General features: G+C 50.4%; 25 non-coding genes and 10 pseudogenes across 25 annotated transcripts; all 35 read left to right on the top strand.

Annotated features, from left to right (window-relative positions):
- The first annotated feature begins 49 nt into the window (after positions 1-49).
- On the top strand, positions 50-168 carry LOC139306840 (5S ribosomal RNA). Its single transcript, XR_011599537.1, has one exon. It is a non-coding gene; the product is annotated as a 5S ribosomal RNA (ribosomal RNA).
- A 161-nt stretch (positions 169-329) lies between these two features.
- Positions 330-448, top strand: LOC139307404 (5S ribosomal RNA). Its single transcript, XR_011599658.1, has one exon. It is a non-coding gene; the product is annotated as a 5S ribosomal RNA (ribosomal RNA).
- Positions 449-881: 433 nt separating this feature from the next.
- On the top strand, positions 882-1,000 carry LOC139281943 (5S ribosomal RNA). Its single transcript, XR_011597065.1, has one exon. It is a non-coding gene; the product is annotated as a 5S ribosomal RNA (ribosomal RNA).
- A 155-nt stretch (positions 1,001-1,155) lies between these two features.
- On the top strand, positions 1,156-1,274 carry LOC139282132 (5S ribosomal RNA). Its single transcript, XR_011597248.1, has one exon. It is a non-coding gene; the product is annotated as a 5S ribosomal RNA (ribosomal RNA).
- Positions 1,275-1,593: 319 nt separating this feature from the next.
- LOC139304987 (5S ribosomal RNA) lies at positions 1,594-1,714 on the top strand. The gene has a single exon (XR_011599202.1). It is a non-coding gene; the product is annotated as a 5S ribosomal RNA (ribosomal RNA).
- A 193-nt stretch (positions 1,715-1,907) lies between these two features.
- Positions 1,908-2,026, top strand: LOC139307370 (5S ribosomal RNA; annotated as a pseudogene).
- A 154-nt stretch (positions 2,027-2,180) lies between these two features.
- Positions 2,181-2,299, top strand: LOC139307705 (5S ribosomal RNA; annotated as a pseudogene).
- A 318-nt stretch (positions 2,300-2,617) lies between these two features.
- On the top strand, positions 2,618-2,736 carry LOC139307367 (5S ribosomal RNA; annotated as a pseudogene).
- Positions 2,737-2,990: 254 nt separating this feature from the next.
- Positions 2,991-3,109, top strand: LOC139281790 (5S ribosomal RNA). Its single transcript, XR_011596921.1, has one exon. It is a non-coding gene; the product is annotated as a 5S ribosomal RNA (ribosomal RNA).
- A 155-nt stretch (positions 3,110-3,264) lies between these two features.
- On the top strand, positions 3,265-3,383 carry LOC139307158 (5S ribosomal RNA). Its single transcript, XR_011599589.1, has one exon. It is a non-coding gene; the product is annotated as a 5S ribosomal RNA (ribosomal RNA).
- A 149-nt stretch (positions 3,384-3,532) lies between these two features.
- On the top strand, positions 3,533-3,651 carry LOC139307514 (5S ribosomal RNA; annotated as a pseudogene).
- A 121-nt stretch (positions 3,652-3,772) lies between these two features.
- LOC139305527 (5S ribosomal RNA) lies at positions 3,773-3,891 on the top strand. The gene has a single exon (XR_011599288.1). It is a non-coding gene; the product is annotated as a 5S ribosomal RNA (ribosomal RNA).
- Positions 3,892-4,210: 319 nt separating this feature from the next.
- On the top strand, positions 4,211-4,329 carry LOC139304330 (5S ribosomal RNA). Its single transcript, XR_011599092.1, has one exon. It is a non-coding gene; the product is annotated as a 5S ribosomal RNA (ribosomal RNA).
- Positions 4,330-4,735: 406 nt separating this feature from the next.
- Positions 4,736-4,854, top strand: LOC139282158 (5S ribosomal RNA). The gene has a single exon (XR_011597274.1). It is a non-coding gene; the product is annotated as a 5S ribosomal RNA (ribosomal RNA).
- A 190-nt stretch (positions 4,855-5,044) lies between these two features.
- On the top strand, positions 5,045-5,163 carry LOC139307385 (5S ribosomal RNA; annotated as a pseudogene).
- A 188-nt stretch (positions 5,164-5,351) lies between these two features.
- Positions 5,352-5,470, top strand: LOC139281987 (5S ribosomal RNA). Its single transcript, XR_011597107.1, has one exon. It is a non-coding gene; the product is annotated as a 5S ribosomal RNA (ribosomal RNA).
- A 411-nt stretch (positions 5,471-5,881) lies between these two features.
- On the top strand, positions 5,882-6,000 carry LOC139307226 (5S ribosomal RNA). Its single transcript, XR_011599606.1, has one exon. It is a non-coding gene; the product is annotated as a 5S ribosomal RNA (ribosomal RNA).
- Positions 6,001-6,161: 161 nt separating this feature from the next.
- On the top strand, positions 6,162-6,280 carry LOC139305704 (5S ribosomal RNA). Its single transcript, XR_011599322.1, has one exon. It is a non-coding gene; the product is annotated as a 5S ribosomal RNA (ribosomal RNA).
- A 227-nt stretch (positions 6,281-6,507) lies between these two features.
- LOC139304854 (5S ribosomal RNA) lies at positions 6,508-6,626 on the top strand. Its single transcript, XR_011599178.1, has one exon. It is a non-coding gene; the product is annotated as a 5S ribosomal RNA (ribosomal RNA).
- Positions 6,627-6,807: 181 nt separating this feature from the next.
- On the top strand, positions 6,808-6,926 carry LOC139307447 (5S ribosomal RNA; annotated as a pseudogene).
- Positions 6,927-7,081: 155 nt separating this feature from the next.
- Positions 7,082-7,200, top strand: LOC139281781 (5S ribosomal RNA). Its single transcript, XR_011596912.1, has one exon. It is a non-coding gene; the product is annotated as a 5S ribosomal RNA (ribosomal RNA).
- Positions 7,201-7,343: 143 nt separating this feature from the next.
- LOC139305697 (5S ribosomal RNA) lies at positions 7,344-7,462 on the top strand. The gene has a single exon (XR_011599321.1). It is a non-coding gene; the product is annotated as a 5S ribosomal RNA (ribosomal RNA).
- Positions 7,463-7,918: 456 nt separating this feature from the next.
- On the top strand, positions 7,919-8,037 carry LOC139306446 (5S ribosomal RNA). Its single transcript, XR_011599466.1, has one exon. It is a non-coding gene; the product is annotated as a 5S ribosomal RNA (ribosomal RNA).
- Positions 8,038-8,192: 155 nt separating this feature from the next.
- Positions 8,193-8,311, top strand: LOC139303695 (5S ribosomal RNA). The gene has a single exon (XR_011598963.1). It is a non-coding gene; the product is annotated as a 5S ribosomal RNA (ribosomal RNA).
- A 221-nt stretch (positions 8,312-8,532) lies between these two features.
- LOC139307608 (5S ribosomal RNA) lies at positions 8,533-8,651 on the top strand (annotated as a pseudogene).
- Positions 8,652-9,113: 462 nt separating this feature from the next.
- LOC139282012 (5S ribosomal RNA) lies at positions 9,114-9,232 on the top strand. Its single transcript, XR_011597131.1, has one exon. It is a non-coding gene; the product is annotated as a 5S ribosomal RNA (ribosomal RNA).
- A 161-nt stretch (positions 9,233-9,393) lies between these two features.
- Positions 9,394-9,512, top strand: LOC139281862 (5S ribosomal RNA). Its single transcript, XR_011596988.1, has one exon. It is a non-coding gene; the product is annotated as a 5S ribosomal RNA (ribosomal RNA).
- Positions 9,513-9,737: 225 nt separating this feature from the next.
- Positions 9,738-9,856, top strand: LOC139304703 (5S ribosomal RNA). The gene has a single exon (XR_011599155.1). It is a non-coding gene; the product is annotated as a 5S ribosomal RNA (ribosomal RNA).
- Positions 9,857-9,999: 143 nt separating this feature from the next.
- On the top strand, positions 10,000-10,118 carry LOC139305416 (5S ribosomal RNA). Its single transcript, XR_011599272.1, has one exon. It is a non-coding gene; the product is annotated as a 5S ribosomal RNA (ribosomal RNA).
- Positions 10,119-10,518: 400 nt separating this feature from the next.
- Positions 10,519-10,637, top strand: LOC139307407 (5S ribosomal RNA; annotated as a pseudogene).
- Positions 10,638-11,175: 538 nt separating this feature from the next.
- On the top strand, positions 11,176-11,294 carry LOC139282133 (5S ribosomal RNA). The gene has a single exon (XR_011597249.1). It is a non-coding gene; the product is annotated as a 5S ribosomal RNA (ribosomal RNA).
- A 149-nt stretch (positions 11,295-11,443) lies between these two features.
- On the top strand, positions 11,444-11,562 carry LOC139307513 (5S ribosomal RNA; annotated as a pseudogene).
- Positions 11,563-11,881: 319 nt separating this feature from the next.
- Positions 11,882-12,000, top strand: LOC139304844 (5S ribosomal RNA). Its single transcript, XR_011599176.1, has one exon. It is a non-coding gene; the product is annotated as a 5S ribosomal RNA (ribosomal RNA).
- A 155-nt stretch (positions 12,001-12,155) lies between these two features.
- LOC139307512 (5S ribosomal RNA) lies at positions 12,156-12,274 on the top strand (annotated as a pseudogene).
- A 319-nt stretch (positions 12,275-12,593) lies between these two features.
- Positions 12,594-12,712, top strand: LOC139282186 (5S ribosomal RNA). Its single transcript, XR_011597300.1, has one exon. It is a non-coding gene; the product is annotated as a 5S ribosomal RNA (ribosomal RNA).
- Positions 12,713-17,047: the final 4,335 nt, after the last annotated feature.

Below are 17,047 nucleotides of genomic sequence, written 5' to 3'. Positions count from 1 at the left end.
CCACTGCCACATACACACTATAAGGAGCGTGTATGCGAAGGGCCCACAGACTTACGGCCATACCACTCTGAACACGCCCGATCTCGTTTGATCTCGGTAGTTAAGCAGGGTCGGGCCTGGTTAGTACTTGGATGGGAGGCCTCCTGGGAATACCACGTGCTGTAACCTTTTCCACTTCCCTTTTTCGAGAAAGCCAGCGTGCTGCTCCAGCAGTGAAAGACCCAGCTTTAAAGAGCCACTGCCACTGTCACATACACACTATGTAGAGCCACTACCACTGCCACTGCCACTAACACACTATAAGGAGCGTGTATGCGAAGGGCCCAGAGGCTTACGGCCATACCACTCTGGACACGCCCGATCTCGTCTGATCTCGGAAGCTAAGCAGGGTCGGGCCTGGTTAGTACTTGGATGGGAGACCTCCTGGGAATACCAGGTGCTGTAAGCTTTTCCACTTCCCTTTTTAGAGACAGCCAGGGTTCTGCTCCAGCAGTGAAACACCCAACTTTAAAGTGCCACTGCCACTGTCACATACACACTATGTAGAGACAATGCCACTGCCACATACACAGTATAAGGAGCGTGTATGCAAAGGGCCCACAGGCTTACGGCCATACCACTCTGAACACGCCCGATCTCGTCTGATCTCGGAAGCGAAGCAGGGTCGGGCCCTTTTTAGAGACAGCCAGGGTGCTGCTCCAGCAGTGAAACACCCAACTTTAAAGTGCCACTGTCACTGTCACATACACACTATGTAGAGCCACTGCCACTGCCACTGTCACATACAGACTATGTAGAGCCACTGTCACATGCGCACAATGTAGAGACACTGCCACTGCCACATACAAACTATAAGGAGCGTGTATGCAAAGTGCCCACAGGCTTACGGCCATACCACTCTGAACACGCCCGATCTCGTCTGATCTCGGAAACTAAGCAGGGTCGGGCCTGGTTAGTACTTGGATGGGAGACCGCCTGGGAATACCAGGTGCTGTAAGCTTTTCCACTTCCCTTTTTAGAGACAGCCAGGGTGCTGCTCCAGCAGTGAAACACCCAGCTTTAAAGAGCCACTGCCACTGTCACATACACACTATGTAGAGCCACTGCCACTGCCACATACACACTATAAGGAGCATGTATGGGAAGGGGACAGAGGCTTACGGCCATACCACTCTGAACACGCCCGATCTCGTCTGATCTCGGAAGCTAAGCTGGCTCGGGCCTGGTTAGTACTTGGATGGGAGACCGCCTGGGAATACCAGGTGCTGTAAGCTTTTCCACTTCCATTTTTAGAGACAGCCAGGGTGCTGCTCCAGCAGTGAAACACCTAGCTGAACACATTGAACGCTCCACGCCTTGAGCAGAGTGCCACAGATACGGAGCACCAGGGCCACGAAGCTGCGTCGGACGCGCCTGTCAAGCTGTAGTCCGCGGGGAGGTGCTTAAGCGTCGGCCCACGAGTTGGGCTGATGGGCAAGGTTGCTGGAGCTTTCTGCAGGCTGAACTGATTGGGATTGTCACATACACACTATGTAGAGACAATGCCACTGCCACATACACACTATAAGGAGCGTGTATGCAAAGGGCCCACAGGCTTACGGCCATACCACTCTGAAAACACGCCGGATCTCGTCTGATCTCGGAAGCTAAGCAGGGTCAGGCCTGGTTAGTACTTGGATGGGAGACCGCCTGGGAATACCAGGTGCTGTAAGCATTTCCACTTCACTTTTTAGAACCAGCCAGGGCGCTGCTCCAGCAGTGAAACACCCAACTTTAAAGTGCCACTGCCACTGTCACATACACACTATGTAGAGCCACTGCCACTGCCACTGCCACATACACACTATATAGAGACAATGCCACTGCCACATACACACTATAAGGAGCGTGTATGCGAAGACCCCAAAACTTACGGCCATACCACTCTGAGGACACCCGATCTCGTCTGATCTCGGAAGGTAAGCAGGGTCGGGCCTGGTTAGTACTTGGATGGGAGAATGCCTGGGAATACCAGGTGCTGTAATCTTTTCCACTTCCCTTTTTAGAGACAGCCAGGGTGCTGCTCCAGCAGTGACACACACAGCTTTGAACAGCCACTGCCACTGCCACATACACACTTTGTAGAGCCACTGCCACTGGCACATACACACTATAAGGAGCGTGTATGCGAAGGCCACAAAACTTACGGCCATACCACTCTGAGGACGCCCTATCTCGTCTGATCTCGGAAGGTAAGCAGGGTCGGGCCTGGTTAGTACTTGGGTGGGAGAATACCTGGGAATACCAGGTGCTGTAAGCCTTTCCACTTCCCTTTTTAGAGACAGCCAGGGTGCTGCTCCAGCAGTGAAACACCTAGCTGAACTCATTGAACGCTCCACGCCTTGAGCAGAGTGCCAGAGATACGGAGCACCAGGGCCGCAAAGCTGCGTCGGACGCGCCTGTCAAGCTGTAGTCCGCGGGGAGGTGCTTAAGCGTGGGCCCACGAGTTGGGCTGGTGGGCAAGGTTATTGGAGCTTTCTGCAGGCTGAACTGATTGGGATTGTCACATACACACTTTGTGAGGACAATGCCACTGCCAAAACACACTATAAGGAGCGTGTATGCAAAGGGCCCACAGGCTTACCGCCATACCACTCTGAACACGCCCGATCTCGTCTGATCTCGGAAGCTAAGCAGGGTTATTCCTGGTTAGTACTTGGATGGGAGACCGCCTGGGAATACCAGGTGCTGTAAGCTTTTCCACTTCACTTTTTAGAGACAGCCAGGGCGGTGCACCAGCAGTGAAACACCCAACTTTAAAGTGCCACTGCTACTGTCACATACACACTATGGAGAGCCACTGTCACATACACACTATGTAGAGCCACTGCCACTGCCACATACACACTATGTAGAGCCACTGCCACTGCCACTGCCACATACACACTATGTAAATCCACTGCCACTGCCACATACACACTATAAGGAGCGTGTATGCGAAGGGCCCACAGGCTTACGGCCATACCACTCTGAACATGCCCGATCTCGTCTGATCTCGGAAGCTAAGCAGGGTCGGGCCTGGTTAGTACTTGGATGGGAGACCGCCTGGGAATGCCAGGTGCTGTAAGCTTTTCCACTTCCCTTTTTAGAGACAGCCAGGGTGCTGCTCCAGCAGTGAAACACCCAACTTTAAAGTGCCACTGCCACTGTCACATACACACTATGTAGAGACAATGCCACTGCCACATACACACTATAAGGAGCGTGTATGCAAAGGACCCACCGGCTTACGGCCATACCACTCTGCACACGCCCGATCTCGTCTGATCTCGGAAGCTAAGCAGGGTCGGGCCTGGTTAGTACTTGGATGGGAGACCGCCTGGGAATACCAGGTGCTGTAAGCTTTTCCACTTCACTTATTAGAGACAGCCAGTGCGCTGCTCCAGCAGTGAAACACCCAACTTTAAAGTGCCACTGTCACATACACACTATGTAGAGACAATGCCACTGCCACATACACACTGTAAGGAGCGTGTATGCAAAGGTCCCACAGGCTTACGGCCATACCACTCTGAACACCCCCGATCTCGTCTGATCTCGGAAGCTAAGCAGGATCAAGCCTGGTTAGTACTTTGATGGGATTCCGCCTGGGAATACCAGGTGCTGTAAGCTTTTCCACTTCCCTTTTTAGAGACAGCCAGGGTGCTGCTCCAGCAGTGAAACACCCAGCTTTAAAGAGCCACTGCCACTGCCACTAACACACTATAAGGAGCGTGTATGCGAAGGTCCAGAGGCTTACGGCCATACCACTCTGAACACGCCCGATCTCGTCTGATCTCGGTAGCTAAGCAGGGTCGGGCCTGGTTAGTACTTGGATGGGAGACCTCCTGGGAATACCAGGTGCTGTAAGCTTTTCCACTTCCCTTTTAAGAGAGAGCCAGGGTGCTGCTCCAGCAGTGAAACACCCAGCTGAACTCATTGAACGCTCCACGCCTTGAGCAGAGTGCCAGAGATACGGAGCACCAGGGCCACGAAGCTGAGTCGGACACGCCTGTCAAGCTGTAGTCCGCGGGGAGGTGCTTCAGCGTGGGCCCACGAGTTGGGGTGGTGGGCAAGGTTGCTGGAGCTTACTGCAGGCTGAACTGATTGGGATTGTCACATACACACTATGTGAGGACAATGCCACTGCCACATACACACTATAAGGAGCGTGTATGCAAAGGGCCCACAGGCTTACAGCCATACCTCTCTGAATACGCCCGATCTCGTCTGATCTCGGAAGCTAAGCAGGGTCAGGCCTGGCTAATACTTGGATGGGAGACCGCCTGGGAATACCAGGTGCTGTAAGCTTTTCCACTTCACTTTTTAGAGACAGCCAGGGCGCTGCTCCAGCAGTGAAACACCCAACTTTAAAGTGCCACTGCCACTGTCACATACACACTATGTAGAGCCACTGTCACATACACACTATAAGGAGCGTGTATGCGAAGGGCCCACAGGCTTATGGCCATACCACTCTGAACACGCCCGATCTCGTCTGGTCTCGGAAGCTAAGCAGGGTCGGGCCCTTTTTAGAGACAGCCAGGGTGCTGCTCCAGCAGTGAAACACCCAACTTTAAAGTGCCACTGTCACTGCCACATACACACTATGTAGAGCCACTGCCACTGCCACTGTCACATACACACTATGTAGAGCCACTGCCACTGCCACTGCCACATACACACTATAAGGAGCGTGTATGCGAAGAGGCCAGAGGCTTACGGCCATACCACTCTGAACACGCCCGATCTCGTCTGATCTCGGTAGCTAAGCAGGGTCGGGCCTGGTTAGTACTTGGATGGGAGACCTCCTGAGAATACCACGTGCTGTAAGCTTTTCCACTTCGCTTTTTAGAGACAGCCAGGGCGCTGCTCCAGCAGTGAAACACCCAACTTTAAAGTGCCACTGCCACTGTCACATACACACTGTGTAGAGCCACTGTCACATACACACTATGTAGAGCCACTGCCACTGCCACATACACACTATAAGGAGCGTGTATGCAAAGGGCCCACAGGCTTACAGGGTTAAGGCCATACCACTCTGAACACGCCCGATCTCGTCTGATCTCGGAAGCTAAGCAGGGTCGGGCCTGGTTAGTACTTGGATGGTAGAACGCCTGGGAATACCAGGTGCTGTAAGCTTTTCCACTTCCCTTTTTAGAGACAGCCAGGGTGATGCTCCAGCAGTGAAACACACAGCTTTAAACAGCCACTGCCACTGTCACTGACACACTATGTAGAGCCACTGCCACTGCCACATACATACTATGTAGAGACAATGCCACTGCCACATACACACTATAAGGAGCGTGTATGCAAAGGGCACACAGGCTTACGGCCATACCACTCTGAACACGCCCGATCTCATCTGATCTCAGAAGCTAAGCAGGGTCGGGCCTGGTTAGTACTTGGATAGGAGACTGCCTGGGAATACCAGGTGCTGTAAGCTTTTCCACTTCCCTTTTTAGAGACAGCCAGGGTGCTGCTCCAGCAGTGAAACACCCAACTTTAAAGTGCCACAGCCACTGTCACATACACACTATGTAGAGACAATGCCACTGCAACATACACACAATAAGGAGCGTGTATGCGAAGGGCCCAGAGGCTTACGGCAATACCACTCTGAACACGGCCCATCTCATCAGATCTCGGAAGCTAAGCAGGGACGGGCCCTTTTTAGAGACAGCCAGGGTGCTGCTCCAGCAGTGAAAAACCCAACTTTAAAGTGCCACTGCCACTGTCACATACACACTATGTAGAGCCACTGCCACTGCCACTGTTACAAACACACTATGTAGAGCCACTGCCACTGCCACTGCCACATACACAATATAAGGAGCGTCTATGCGAAGGCCCCAAAACTTACGGCCATACCACTCTGAGGACGCCCGATCTCACCTGATCTCGGAAGCTAAGCAGGGTCGGGCCTGGTCAGTACTTGGATGGGAGACCGCCTGGGAATACCAGCTGCTGTAAGCTTTTCCACTTCACTTTTTAGAGACAGCCAACGCGCTGCTCCAGCAGTGAAACACCCAGCTTTAAAGAACCACTGCCGCTGTCACATACACACTATGTAGAGCAACTGCCACTGCCACTGCCACATACACACTATAAGGAGCGTGTATGCAAAGGACCCACAGGCTTACGGCCATACCACTCTGCACACGCCCGATCTCGTCTGAGCTCGGAAGCTAAGCAGGGTCGGGCCTGGTTAGTACTTGGTTGGGAGACCGCCTGGGAATACCATGTGCTGTAACCTTTTCCACTTCACTTATTAGAGACAGTCATTGCGCTGCTCCAGCAGTGAAACACCCAACTTTAAAGTGCCACTGCCACTGTCACATACACACCATGTAGAGCCACTGCCACTGCCACTGCCACATACACACGATGTAGAGCAACTGCCACTGCCACATAGACACTTTGTAGAGACAATGCAACTGCCACATACACACTATTAGGAGCGTGTATGCAAAGTGCCCACAGGCTTACGGCCATACCACTCTGAACACGCCCGATCTCGTCTGATCACGGAAGCTAAGCAGGGTCGGGCCTGGTTAGTACTTGGATGGGAGACCGCCTGGGAATACCAGTTGCTGTAAGCTTTCCCACTTCACGTTTTAGAGACAGCCAGGGTGATGCTCCAGCAGTGAAACACCCAACTAGAAGTGCCACTGCCACTGTCACATACACACTATGTAGAGCCACTGTCACATACACACTATGTAGAGCCACTGCCACTGCCACATACACACTATAAGGAGCGTGTATGGGAAGGGCCCTGAGGCTTACGGCCATACCACTCTGAACACGCCCGATCTCGTCTGATCACGGTAGTTAAGCAGGGTTGGGCCTGGTTATTACTTGGATGGGAGACCTCCTGGGAATACCACGTGCTGTAACCTTTTCCACTTCCCTTTTTAGAGAAAGCCAGCGTCCTGCTCCAGCAGTGAAAGACCCAGCTTTAAAGAGCCACTGCCACTGTCACATACACACTATGTAGAGCCACTGCCACTGCCACTAACACACTATAAGGAGCGTGTATGCGAAGTGCCCAGAGGCTTACGGCCATACCACTCTGAACTCGCCCGATCTCGTCTGATCTCGGTAGCTAAGCAGGGTCGGGCCTGGTTAGTACTTGGATGGGAGACCTCCTGGGAATACCAGGTGCTGTAAGCTTTTCCACTTCCCTTTTTAGAGACAGCCAGGGTGCTGCTCCAGCAGTGAAACACCCAACTTTAAAGTGCCACTGTCACATACACACTATGTAGAGCCACTGCCACATACACACTATAAGGAGCATGTATGCGAAGGGCCCAGAGGCTTACGGCCATACCACTCTGAACACGCCCGACCTCGTCTGATCTCGGAAGCTAAGCAGGTTCGGGTCTGGTTAGTACTTCGATGGGAGACCTCCTGGGAATACCAGTTGCTGTAAGCTTTTCCACTTCCCTTTTTAGAGACAGCCAGGGTGCTGCTCCAGCAGTGAAACACCTAGCTGAACTCATTGAACGCTCCACGCCTTGAGCAGAGTGCCAGAGATACGGAGCACCAGGGCCACGAAGCTGCGTCGGACGCGCCTGTCAATCTGTAGTCCGCGGGGAGGTGCTGAAGCGTGGGCCCACGAGTTGGGCTGGTGGGCAAGATTGCTGGAGCTTTCTGCAGGCTGAACTGCGTGGGGTTGAGGAGGCCACAGTGTGTTGATGAAGTACGGGTATCAGTGCTCATAGACGCTGCCAAGAGCTGCCGATGCGGTCACATGCGCACTATGAAAAGCCACTGACTCTGTGACGTAAACACTATAAAGAGCCACTGCCACTGTCACATACACACGATGTAGAGCCACTGCCACTGCCACATACACACTATAAGGAGCGTGTATGCAAAGTTCCCACAGGCTTACGGCCATACCACTCTGAACACGCCGGATCTCGTCTGATCTCGGTAGTTAAGCAGGGTCGGGCCTGGTTAGTACTTGGATGGGAGACCACCTGGGAATACCACGTGCTGTAACCTTTTCCACTTCCCTTTTTAGAGAAAGCCAGCGTGCTGCTCCAGCAGTGAAAGACCCAGCTTTAAAGAGCCACAGCCACTGTCACATACACACTATGGAGAGCCACTGGCACTGCCACTAACACACTATAAGGAGCGTGTATGCGAAGTGCCCAGAGGCTTACGGCCATACCACTCTGAACTCGCCCAATCTCGTCTGATCTCGGTAGCTAAGCAGGGTCGGGCCTGGTTAGTACTTGGATGGGAGACCTCCTGGGAATACCAGGTGCTGTAAGCTTTTCCACTTCCCTTTTTAGAGACAGCCAGGGTGCTGCTCCAGCAGTGAAACACCCAACTTTAAAGTGCCACTGCCACTGTCACATACACACTATGTAGAGCCACTGCCACTGCCACATACACACTATGTAGAGCCACTGCCACTGCCACATACACACTATGTAGAGACAAAGCCACTGTCACATACACACTATAAGGAGCGTATATGCAAAGCACCCACAGGCTTACGGCCATACCACTCTGAACACGCCCGGTCTCGTCTGATCTCCGAAGCTAAGCAGGGTCAGGCCTGGTTAGTACTTGGATAGGAGACCGCCTGGGAATACCAAGTGCTGTAAGCTTTTCCACTTCCCTTTTTAGAGAGAGCCAGGGTGCTGCTCCAGCAGTGAAACACCCAGCTGAACTCATTGAACGCTCCACGCCTTGAGCAGAGTGCCAGAGATACGGAGCACCAGGGCCACGAAGCTGAGTCGGACGCGTCTGTCAAGCTGTAGTCCGCGGGAAGGTGCTTAAGCGTGGGCCCACGAGTTGGGGTGGTGGGCATGGTTGCTGGAGCTTTCTGCAGGCTGAACTGCGTGGGGTTGAGGAGGCCACAGTGTGTTGATGAAGTACGGGTATCAGTGCTCAGAGACTCTGCCAAGAGCTGCCGATGCGGTCACATACGCACTATGAAAAGCAGCTGACTCTGTGACGTACACACAATAAAGAGCCACTGCCACTGTCACATACACACTATGTAGAGCCACTGCCACTGCCACTGCCACATACACACTATAAGGAGCGTGTATGCGAAGGGCCCAGAGGCTTACGGCCATACCAATCTGAACACGCCCGATCTCGTCTGATCTCGGAAGCTAAGCAGGTTCGGGTCTGGTTAGTACTTCGATGGGAGACCTCCTGGGAATACCAGTTGCTGTAAGCTTTTCCACTTCCCTTTTTAGAGACAGCCATGGCGCTGCTCCAGCAGTGAAATACCCAACTTTAAAGTGCCACTGCCACTGTCACATACACACTATGTAAAGACACTGCCACTGCCACTGCAACATACACACTATAAGGAGCGTGTATGCGAAGGGCCCAGAGGCTTACGGCCATACCACTCTGAACACGCCCGATCTCGTCTGATCTCGGAAGCTAAGCAGGGTCGGGCCTGGTTAGTACTTGGATGGGAGACCGCCTGGGAATACCAGGTGCTGTAAGCTTTTCCACTTCTCTTTTTAGAGACAGCCAGGGCGCTGCTCCAGCAGTGAAACACCCAGCTTTAAAGTGCCACTGCCACTGTCACATACACACTATGTAAAGCCACTGCCACATACACACTATGTAGAGCCACTGCCACTGCCACATACACAGTATATATAGAGACAATGCCACTGCCACATACACACTATAAGGAGCGTGTATGCAAAGTGCCCACAAGCTTACAGGCTTACGGCCATACCACTCTGAACACGCCCGATCTCATCTGATCTCGGAAGCTAAGCAGGGTCGGGCCTGGTTAGTACTTGGATAGGAGACTGCCTGGGAATACCAGGTGCTGTAAGCTTTTCCACTTCCCTTTTTAGAGACAGCCAGGGTGCTGCTCCAGCAGTGAAACACCCAACTTTAAAGTGCCACTGTCACATACACACTATGTAGAGCCACTGCCACTAACACACTATAAGGAGCGTGTATGCGAAGTGCCCAGAGGCTTACGGCCATACCACTCTGAACACGCCCGATCTCGTCTGATCTCGGTAGCTAAGCAGGGTCGGGCCTGGTTAGTACTTGGATGGGAGACCTCCTGGGAATACCAGGTGCTGTAAGCTTTTCCACTTCCCTTTTTAGAGACAGCCAGGGTGCTGCTCCAGCAGTGAAACACCCAACTTTAAAGTGCCACTGCCACTGTCACATACACACTATGTAGAGACAATGCCACTGCCACATACACACTATAAGGAGCGTGGATGCAAAGGGCCCACAGGCTTACGGCCATACCACTCTGAACACGCCCGATCTCGTCCGATCTCGGAAGCTAAGCAGGGTCGGGTCCTTATATGAGACAGCCAGGGTGCTGCTCCAGCAGTGAAACACCCAACTTTAAAGTGCCACTGCCACTGTCACATACACACTATGTAGAGCCACTGCCACTGCCACTGTCACATACACACTATATAGAGCCACTGCCACATACACACTATAAGGAGCGTGTATGCGAAGGACCCTGAGGCTTACGGCCATACCACTCTGAACACGCCCGATCTCGTTTGATCTCGGAAGCTAAGCAGGGTCAGGCCTGGTTAGTACTTGGATGGGATAACGACTGTGAATACCAGGTGCTGTAAGCTTTTCCACTTCACTTTTTAGAGACAGCCAGGGCGCTGCTCCAGCAGTGAATCACCCTACTTTAAAGTGCCACTGCCACTGTCACATAAACACTATGTAGAGCCACTGCCACTGCCACATACACACTATGTAGAGCCACTGCCACTGCCACATACACACTATATAGAGACAATGCCACTGCCACATACACACTATAAGTAGCGTGTATGCAAAGGGCCCACAGGCTTACGGCCATACCACTCTGAACACGCCCGATCTCGTTTGATCTCGGAAGCGAAGCAGGGTCGGGCCCTTTTTAGAGACAGCCAGGGTGCTGCTCCAGCAGTGAAACACCCAACTTTAAAGTGCCACTGTCACTGTCACATACACACTATGTAGAGCCACAGCCACTGTCACATACACACTATGTATAGCCACTGCCACTGCCACTGCCACATACACACTATGTAGAGCCACTGCCACTGCCACATACACACTATGTAGAGACAATGCCACTGCCACATACACACTATAAGGAGCGTGTATGCAAAGGGCCCACAGGCTTACGGCCATACCACTCTGAACACGCCCGATCTCGTCTGATCTCGGAAGCTAAGCAGGGTAGGGCCTGGTTAGTACTTGGATGGGAGACCGCCTGGGAATACCAGGTGCTGTAAGCTTTTCCACTTCACTTTTTAGAACCAGCCAGGGCGCTGCTCCAGCAGTGAAACACCCAACTTTAAAGTGCCACTGTCACATACACACTATGTAGAGGCAATGCCACTGCCACATACACACTATAAGGAGCGTGTATGCAAAGGTCCCACAGGCTTACGGCCATACCACTCTGAACACCCCCGATCTCGTCTGATCTCGGAAGCTAAGCAGGATCAAGCCTGGTTAGTACTTTGATGGGATTCCGCCTGGGAATACCAGGTGCTGTAAGCTTTTCCACTTCCCTTTTTAGAGACAGCCAGGGTGCTGCTCCTGCAGTGAAACACCTAGCTGAACACATTGAACGCTCCACGCCTTGAGCAGAGTGCCACAGATACGGAGCACCAGGGCCACGAAGCTGCGTTGGACGCGCCTGTCAAGCTGTAGTCCGCGGGGAGGTGCTTAAGCGTGGTCCCACGAGTTGGGCTTGTGGGCAAGGTTGCTGGAGCTTTCTGCAGGCTGAACTGATTGGGATTGTCACATACACACTATGTAGAGACAATGCCACTGCCACATACACACTATAAGGAGCGTGTATGCAAAGGGCCCAAAGGCTTACGACCATACCACTCTGAACACGACCGATCTCGTCTGTTCTCGGAAGCTAAGCAGGGTCGGGCCTGGTTAGTACTTGGATGGGAGACCGCCTGGGAATACCAGGTGCTGTAAGCTTTTCCACTTCCCTTTTTAGAGACAGCCAGGGTGCTGCTCCAGCAGTGAAACACCCAACTTTAAAGTGCCACTGCCACTGTCACATACACACTATGTAGAGACAATGCCACTGCCACATACACACTATAAGGAGCGTGTATGCAAAGGTCCCACAGGCTTACGGCCATACCACTCTGAACACCCCCGATCTCGTCTGATCTCGGAAGCTAAGCAGGATCAAGCCTGGTTAGTACTTTGATGGGATTCCGCCTGGGAATACCAGGTGCTGTAAGCTTTTCCACTTCCCTTTTTAGAGACAGCCAGGGTGCTGCTCCAGCAGTGAAACACCTAGCTGAACACATTGAACGCTCCACGCCTTGAGCAGAGTGCCACAGATACGGAGCACCAGGGCCACGAAGCTGCGTTGGACGCGCCTGTCAAGCTGTAGTCCGCGGGGAGGTGCTTAAGCGTGGGCCCAAGAGTTGGGCTGGTGGGCAAGGTTGCTGGAGCTTTCTGCAGGCTGAACTGATTGGGATTGTCACATACACACTATGTAGAGACAATGCCACTGCCACATACACACTATAAGGAGCGTGTATGCAAAGGGCCCACAGGCTTACGGCCATACCACTCTGAACACGCCCGATCTCATCTGATCTCGGAAGCTAAGCAGGGTCGGGCCTGGTTAGTACTTGGATTGGAGACCGCCTGGGAATACCAGGTGCTGTCAGCTTTTCCACTTCACTTTTTAGAGACAGCCAGGGTGCTGCTCCAGCAGTGAAACACCCAGCTGGACGCCTTGAGCAGAGTGCCAGTGATACGGAGCACCCGGGCCAAGAAGCTGCGTCGGCCGCGCCTGTCAAGCTGTAGTCCGCGGGGAGGTGCTTAAGAGTGGGCCCACGGGTTGGGCTGGTGGGCAAGGTTGCTGGAGCTTTCTGCAGGCTGAACTGCGTGGGGTTGAGGAGTAGTAGGGTGAAGTGTAATAACATCTGACGGATTGTTTTCCTTTGTCACAGCCAAAGACAAAGAGGGAGACAACACAAGATTTACAGTAATTTAAACAATGTTTTAATTGAAACGAAGACAAAGGCAAAGGTAATAAATTAATCTGCAGTCTGCAAGTCAGTGGTGAATGCAATGCTGACCGCATGTGTAGTGTTGTAAAGGCAAAACCAAGGGGTAAACCAAACCAAAAGACCAAACGATGATGGCAGGAGAGAGAGAGAGAGACACAAAGCACAGAGTCAGCCTAAATAACCTATGCCCAGCATGCCCAGGTGAAAGACAAATTGGATTACTCCGCCCATCCCTACCTGCAAAAAGAAAGCACAAAACAGCAGGAGGAGCACTGACAGAGTCAGAGGCCGTCACACCTTTAAAGAGGTCAATTAAGCACTGTAGTGGAACCATTGGCAGTTTTGATTTGTAACGACCAGGGTATCAAAGGGTACGAAATTAAAGAGGGCAGTCCGGTTAAAAGAATCCAAAATGATCGGAAAATTCATGTCTACAAACAATCACATAACCTGGAAAGATCACTTTAGAACCTTGCTGGCATCCTTTGGCAGCAAAGATTATCTCAGCCTTTTACAATATCACAAATCAAATGCATGTGCACATTTGCCGTTTTCTATCAGGAGGTGTTCAGTGCGTGGTTGAAAGTTTTACATCAGATAGAGCCAGAGTGCAGAGCGAGGGGGCAGGTGCTGCAGCTGCCCTTCCTCTCCAGTCAAGCATTTAAGCATAGGGATAGGCCTCTCGTCAGCAGTCACCTGGCCGAGGCAGGTTTGCTTAGAATAAAGGATGTGGTAAATAGGATGGGGGAGGTGGATGCTGAAATGGTGGTGTCAAAAATAAGAAAGAAGGCGATACGATGTAGGAAAAAAACAGATTGGGGATTTGTGCTGCAAAGTTAATGAATGCTTGTCCCACAGTGACACGGGCTGCTGAGGGGCGGAGCTAGCGTGGTGCAGGACGATGCTGTGAACCTTCTCCTGTGTCAGGATGCAAAAACACAAGCAATCACGGACATTGGACAATAATCTGGTACAGTATGATCTTAGAAAAAGTTAAAAAAGACCCGCTTCAAGGACATCCGTCCTGGACATCCCAAACACATCGCCATCAATATTCAATACAGACTTTAAGATAAGGCACAGGAGAATTTTAACATGCATTGTCCTGCACCAAATCCATAAAAATGTATATGACAAAACATGTCCAGTCTGTGGACTGATGGAGGAGGACCTGCAATATATTTTCTTGGAATGCTCAGAATTACGACCGTTCAGGAGGCAATTGTGGACTTTGCTAGAGACTGTGTGCAACAAGACTCCCCAAGAAGAGGAGGATCGAGTTAGGACGCTCCTTTTCCGGCACAAACAAGAAGACGGCGGCCAGTAACATGAACTTAATAAACATTGTCCTGGCAGTCGCCAGACAAGCGATTTTTGTGCGGAGGAACTTCAGCCTCTATGAGAAAAAGAAAATGGACGTTTGGTTGATCTTCAGCAATTCTCTAAAAGAACATTTATGGCTGCTGTGCTCAGCCGAAGGGCTGGACTTTAAAGACATTTTCATGACAGGGAACATTAACCTGTGCACCAACAAGAGTGATGGCATGCTTCAATCCATTTTTGATGGTTTTTTATTGCTTTTGGGTAGGGTATTTATTTTGTTCTCCAAATGTATAGACTTGTGTGGGGAGCTAGGGGGAATGTTTTTTGTTTTGTGCTATCCTTGGTGGAGTTCTTTTTTTCTTTTGGATAAGTTCTTTTGGGCTAGTTCTTTTAATTAAATGTTTTGGGGTTTTTTGTTTATGTAGTCCGTGGGGAGGTGCTTAAGAGTGGGCCCACGGGTTCGGCTGGTGGGCAAGGCTCCTGGAGCTTTCTGCAGGCTGGCCTGCGTGGAAATGAGGAGGCCACAGTGTATTGATCAATGAGGGGTATTGGTGCACATAGACTGCCGACACGGTCACATACACAACATAAAGAGACATTTTTTTCACAAAGATTTATTCGTCAGTGACAAAAACCATTAAAACATTTCATATACAATTCATGTCTCGTGGTGACTGTGTATGATGTCATATTTTACTGCACACAGTTCGATTTCACACATTTTACTAGATATACAAGAGATAGAGGACAGTTAATAAAACAGTCAACAAGTCAAAACATAACTTTTTATTATTACATAAAAATGTATCATGGAATATGTACCAAACCTACACCATCGGAGAATCCAGTTCTTGTTGAAAGTTTGTGTGTAGTGTTATTGTTTCTCACAAAGAGAGACAAAAGAAACAGAATTGAGGGCCCGTTGTCAGTTTGGCGAGCAGATCTGAGACAAACATATTGACTGGCCATTCAGTGTATCCAGAGATCAGTGAGGTTAACACATAGTCAGTTCTTTGGCCCAGGCCCTGACCAGTGGCTTGTTTTGATAGTTTGTTAGGAGGCAGGCTACTGCAAAAAGCTGGTTGATACTGCCAGCAATGGTCAGAGGTCATAGCGTCAAACACTTTGTTCTCTTTGATGCGCCTGATTGTTGCCTCCATGTGTATCCTTAACCGTGCAATGTCCTGAGTGACCAGCACTTCGTCATGAGACAGATGTGACTTTTTACTTAGGAAAGGGGGTCTGTAAACTTTGCAAAGGCACTAGGTCATCCACTCTGTAAGTCTTAGTGGTAATAACGATGATCATCATAAATGTATGTGTTTTTAATTAGATTGAATTAGATAGTATTTTTCTCATTTAGTGTTTTTATTTATCAGCCAGCTGTTTGTTTAAAAACAAAACCACGTAGTGATGAACCACCAGCCTTGTCAGGCAGATGCTGTTGTGCTGGAAGTTGATGACCGCGTGCCGACACGCACGATTCAGGTTCAGTCTGCCTCCAAAATGCCTGTAGATGGTGGCGGCTGGCAAATCTGAAGTGAAATCCGAGTGCAGGGGAAAAATATCATTACCTTGAAATCGAATTATAACCCATTACTGACGTTCGCTCTGGTAGACCTTGCCGGGAGGCAGCGGCAGTACACTGGCCTACATGTTTTGCTCCTGTTAGAATGAATTGCAGAATAATCTGTACTGTAGTCACCTGGTCTTAAAGTTGAGTCCACTGTAAGCTGAACCAAACCAGCAACGATCTCATGATTCTTAGGATGTCAATGTTTTTAATTAACCTGGTTACACAACTGACTCCTAGATATTTCCCTTTTGAGATGTGAGTTCCCTGTGCTTTTATTGTATTTTGTCTCCTTTTGTGCTACTATGTGTTTTATTTGTGCTGCTGACCGTCTTGGCCAGGTCTCCCTTGAAAAAAAGATGAATAATCTTTACTGGTCAAATAAAGGTCAAATACAAATAATAGTAACTTGAATTCATTTTCATTTTAGCTCTGCGTTAATTGTAGCTCTTAGTCGTTTACTATATGGGCCTGTGTTCACAGAGTGCCTACGTAAGAGTTGCTCTCATTGGTCACCCAGTATAAATAAAAGTTAATGAACGAATGAATGAATATAAACACAATCTAGGTGTGCAACGAAGTCATAACTATAGGGGTATGCAAGCTGAATGTCATGATATAATATGTACCTGCTGCTGGGCCATCATTTTCTCATGTGCTGCACCCAAAGCTGCTGGTTCTGGTTTTGCATCGTAATCGTGGCTCTGAAGCAGCAATTCAACATCCATCTCTTCCTCTTTAATGAATTCATCCTCCGGTCGTTGTGTTCTCTCCCAGACACTTGACTCTCACTTGAGCAGCAGTCGTTACAGGCAAACAGCGCAGGAACAGCCCCATCTTTCAAGCACCGTCGCCCACCTTTAATAACATCCGTGGCAGACTGTCGTGGTCCTCTTCATTGCCAAAGTCTCACATTACGTATCCATATCTTTCTGTGGTGGAAACTAACGGTGGAGCTGAACTTCCCTGACATCGCACCTTGAGGTACACAGCAGAAGGGATGATCCTGCTTATGGTACTTTAAGACATTTTTTTCTTCTCGCTAACATTCAGTCATCATTCAATCAAATAAAACATCAACAGTAAAAAAAAAAAA

This window comes from Enoplosus armatus, chromosome 2 (assembly GCF_043641665.1).
Source record: "Enoplosus armatus isolate fEnoArm2 chromosome 2, fEnoArm2.hap1, whole genome shotgun sequence".
Classification (NCBI taxonomy): Eukaryota; Metazoa; Chordata; class Actinopteri; order Centrarchiformes; family Enoplosidae; genus Enoplosus; species Enoplosus armatus.
Note: the sequence above shows the minus strand (reverse complement) of the source record. Positions and strands in the feature narration are given on the sequence as shown.